The following is a 5,172-nucleotide window of genomic DNA, read 5'->3' on the forward strand; positions in this document are numbered from 1 at the left end:
GTGTTACACTGAGGGGTGTATCAGAGTGTTACAGTGAGGGGTGTATCAGAGTGTTACAGTGAGGGGTGTGGGGTATATCAGAGTGTTACAGTGAGGGGTGTGGGGTATATCAGAGTGTTACAGTGAGGGATGCGGGGTACATCAGAGTGTTACAGTGAGGGGTGTATGGTGTATCAGAGTGTTACACTGAAGGGTGTATCAGAGTGTTACAGTGAGAGGTGTGGGTTGTATCAGTATGTTACAGTATGGGGTGTGGGATGTATCAGGGTGTTACAGTGAGGGGTGTGGGGTATATCAGTGTTAAATTGAGGGGTGTGGGATATATCAGAGTGTTACAGTGAGGGGTGTGGGGTATATCAGAGTGTTACAGTAAGGGGTGTGGGATGTATCAGGGTGTTACAGTGAGGGGTGTGGGGTATATCAGTGTTAAAGTGAGGGGTGTGGGATATATCAGAGTGTTACAGTGGGAGGTGTGGGATATATCAGAGTGTTACAGTGAGGGGTGTGGGATATATCAGAGTGTTAAAGTGAGGGGTGTGGGGTATATCAGAGTGTTACAGTGAGGGGTGTGGGATATATTAGAGTGTTACAGTGAGGCGTGTGGGGTGTATCAGAGTGTTACAGTGAGGGGTGTGGGATATATCAGAGTGTTACAGTGATGCGTGTGGGGTGTATCAGAGTGTTACAGTGCGGGGTGTGGGGTATATCAGAGTGTTACAGTGAGGGGTGTGGGATATATCAGAGTGTTACAGTGAGGGGTGTGGGGTGTATCAGAGTGTTACAGTGAGGGGTGTGGGATATATCAGAGTGTTACAGTGCGGGGTGTGGGGTGTATCAGAGTGTTACAGTGAGGGGTGTGGGGTGTATCAGAGTGTTACAGTGAGGGGTGTGGGATATATCAGAGTGTTACAGTGAGGCGTGTGGGGTGTATCAGAGTGTTACAGTGAGGGATGTGGGGTGTATCAAAGTCTTACAGTGAGGGGTGTATGGTGTATCAGAGTGTTACAGTGAGGGGTGTGGGGTATATCAAATTGTCACAGTGAGTGTTGTATCAGAGTGTTACACTGAGGGATGTGGGGTATATCAGACTGTTACAGTGAGGGGTGTGGGGTGTATCAGAGTGTTACAGTGAGGGATGTGGGATATATGAGAGTGTTACAGTGAGGGGTGTGGGAGATAACAGTGTTACAGTGAGGGATGTGGGGTATATCAGAGTGTTACAATGAGGGGTGTATCAGAGTGTTACAGTGAGGGGTGTGGGGTATATCAGAGTGTTACAATGAGGGATGTAGGGTATATCAGAGTGTTACAGTGAATAGCGTAACAGAAGTGTTACAGTGAGGGTTTGGGGTGTATCAGAGTGTGACAGTGAGTGGGTATATCAGAGTGTTACAGTGAGGGGTGTTTTGTATATCAGAGTGTGATAGTGAGGGGTATATTAGAGTGTTACAGTGAGGGGTGTGGGCTGTATCAGAGCAGTTGTTTGGCAGTAAAAATTTGAGTATTGCTGTAAAAAGAGACATGTTGAAGCTTTTCATCTTGCACTCAGCTGGACACTTGGTAAGAATACCAATAGAAGGGGAAAAGAACAATTTATACTGTATGTGAAGAGAGTGTTGATTGATTGCCAAGTGGACTCTGATCGATAGAGGCATTGCCATGGAGGATGTATCAGTGATGTTGTCTGACAGTTAACTGCCAGGCAGCTTGACGCTGATTGGTCAAGGCATTGTCTGAGGAATGAGTCAGCGAATGGCTGAAACTGTTGTTCCAGGCACCAGGTGCAGTGCAGGGAAGGGGAACCAAACTGACACCCAGATGAAGGCAGCTGAACTGGGAGGAGTGGACTGGTTCGATTATTCTGAGATTATTGGAACATTGAACCCCAATAACCTGTGTATGGTACTGCCAGAGAAGCGCCAGAGATGAGCTGACGCTTGAAGTGGGATAGAGAACAGGGAGTTTAAATGTTGTTACTTTACACAGAAGGTAGTGAATGTCTGCAACAATTTGTCCAGGGTGTGGGAGCATTAAGGGGAGAGTTGGAAGGCATTTGAGGGATTGGGTGGTTGAGGGTTATTTGTTTTTTTGGCTTGGCAATGGAAGGCAACTTTTTGCAGTCCTGTATGTTGGTGCAGTGATGTGCTGTCTTCCTGGGACAGGTGTTGAATGGGATCTGAGTGGAAGAGTGAATCTGGGGAGCCCTTTTAATTCAAATACTGTCCCAAATCGCAGGGAAATGTGTTTAAAAATATAAACCTGTAATCAGCTCCCTTTGTGAGAGGTGATTTAAGATCATTCTGTTAACCGATGAAAGAACTCCTGTACAATGTTAGCTGTTAAAAACTGATGTCAATTTGAATTTGGTCCTCAAAGAGGGTGATACACATTATGATGTACTTGACGCAAGAGACCTCTGATTATTACATTAGGAACAGCAAGAGGCCATTCAGCCCCCCTCCCCGCTCCCCCCGAGCCTGTTACACAGGAACAGGAGGAGGCCATTCAGCCCCCCTCCTCCTCCTCGAGCCTATTGCACAGGAACAGGAGGAGGCCATTCAGCCTTTTTTTAGCCTGTAACATAGAACAGGCGAAGGTCACTTGGCCACATCAAGCCTGTTACATACAACCATAAGTTGTAGGAGCAGAAGTAGGCCATTCGGCCCATCGAACCTGCTCCCCCATTCAATGAGATCATGGCTGATCTGATAATCCTCAACTCCGCTTTCCTGCCTTTTCCCCATAACCCTTGATTCCCGGACTGATTACAAATCTGTCTATCTCAGTCTTGAATATACTTAACAACCCAGCCACTACAGCCCTCTGTGATAAAGAATTCCACAGATTGACTACCCTCTGAGAGAAGAAATTCCTCCTCATCTCTGTCCTAAATGGACGACCCCCTAACTCTGAGATTATGCCCCCTGGTCCTAGACTCTCCCACAAGGGGAAACAGCCTCTCAGCATCCACCCCGTCCAGCCCCCCAATAATCTTATATGTTTCAATAAGTTCGCCTCTCATTCTTCTAAACTCCAATGAGCACAGGGCCAATCTACTCAACCTCTCCTCTTAAGAAAATCCCTCCATACCTGGAATCAACCTAGTGAAGCTTCTCTGGACTGCCTCCAACGCCAGTACATCTTTCCAAAACTGTTCTCGGTATTCTAGCTGTGGTCTAACTAGTGTCTTGCATACTTTTAGCAAGACTTCCCTATTTTTATGCTCCATTCCTGTTGACTTCCCCATTTGCCTTCCCTATTACCTGCTGAACTTGTATGTTAGCTTTTTGTGATTCATGCACGAGGATTCCCAAATCTCTCTGGGCTGTAGCTTTCTGCAGTCTCTCCCCATTTAAATAATATTCAATTCCTCTTCTTCCCGCCAAAGTGCAAAGCCTCACATTTTCCCACATCCTATTATATTTGCCATGTTTTTTGCCCATTCACTTCACCTGTCTATATACCTCTGCAGATTCTTTGTGTCTCACTCACCACTTGCCTTCCCAACTATTTTTGTGTCATCCTCAAACTTGGCAATAGTACATTCACTTCCCTCATCCAATTCATTAATATATATATTGTAAATAATTGTGGCCCCAGCACTCCACTAGTTACAGGTTACCATTCCCAAATTGCCTCCTCTATACCAACTCTCTGTCTTCTATTAGTTAGCCAATCCTCTATTTATGCTAATATATTATCCCCAACACCATGGGTTCTCATCTTATTAATCAACCTTATGTGTGGTACCTTATCGAACACCTTTTGGAAATCCAAATATATTACATTTACTGATTCCCCTTTATCTAACCTGCTTGTTCCCTCCTCAAAGAATGTTAATAAATTTGTCCCCTTCTTGAAGCCATACTGATTCTGCTTGATTATATTATGCATTTCTAAATGCTCTCCCATACACCCTTTATAATAGGCTCTAAAATTTTCTCAATGATAGATGTTAAGCTTACTGGCCTATAGATACCTGTTTTATGCCTCCCTCTCTTTTTAAATAAGGGCAATAAGTCCTCTGGGACTTTTTCAGAATCTAAGGATTCTTGGAAGATTACTACCGGTGCATTACTATTTGTGTGGCTACTTCCTTCAATATCCTAGGATGGAACCCATTTGGTTCAGGGGACTTATCGACCTTTAGCCCCATTAGTTTCCCCAGTACTTTTTCTCCAGTGATAGTTATTGTATTTATTTCCTCCACCCCTTTTGCCCCTAGATTATTTAGTATTTTTGGAATGTTATTAGTGTCTTCTACTAATGTGACTGATGAAAAGTATTTATTCAACTCCTCTGCCATTTCCTAATTCCCCATTATTATTTCCCCAGTCTCATTCTCTCAGGGGCCTATGTTTTCTTAGGCTTCTCTCTTCCTTTCCATATATTTAATGAAGAGCTTAGTGTCCAATTTTTAAATTACTTCATAGTTTACTCTCAGTTTATTTTCTCCCTCTTTATTAATTTTTAGACATCTTTTGTTGGTTTTTAAAACTTTTCCAATCCTCTGGCTTACCACTAATCTTTGTATGTTTTTTCTTTCAATGTGATACTATCCTTAACTTCCTTGGTTGGTTGATATGGTTGGGTTAACCCCTTCCTAGAATCCTTCTTCCTCTTGGGATGTATGTTTGTTGTGAGTCATGAGCTATTTTCTTAAATGTCTGCTATTCTAACTGTTTTTTCTGCTAAACTCCTTTCCCAGTCCACTCCAGCCAACTCTGCCCTCATTACTTTGTAATTATCCTCATTTAAGTTTAGCACAGTTGTTTCCGACCCATGTTTTTCACTCTCGAACTGAATGCTAAATTCTACCATGTTATGGTCACTGTCTCCTAGGGGATCTTTTACTCCTTTACTTGCCTCATTACACATTATCAGATCCAAAATAGCCTGATCCTTTGTTGGACCCACAACATATTGTCCTGGATAATATGTTATTATGTCCTGTCCCAAATACAGTCTATGAATTCTTCTTGTAGCTTCCTCTACCAATTTGATTTTTCCAATCTACATGAGGATTAAAGTCGCCCTTGATTAATGCACTGCCTTTTTTTTCATGCCCTCATTATCTCCTGATTTGTTCTCTGTCCTACAGTATAGCTATAATTAAGGGTCATATAAACTACTCCCAACAATGTCTTCTTCCCTTTGTTATTTCTTACCTCC

Source organism: Carcharodon carcharias, unplaced genomic scaffold, assembly GCF_017639515.1.
Source record: "Carcharodon carcharias isolate sCarCar2 unplaced genomic scaffold, sCarCar2.pri scaffold_874_ctg1, whole genome shotgun sequence".
In the NCBI taxonomy this organism is placed as follows: Eukaryota; Metazoa; Chordata; class Chondrichthyes; order Lamniformes; family Lamnidae; genus Carcharodon; species Carcharodon carcharias.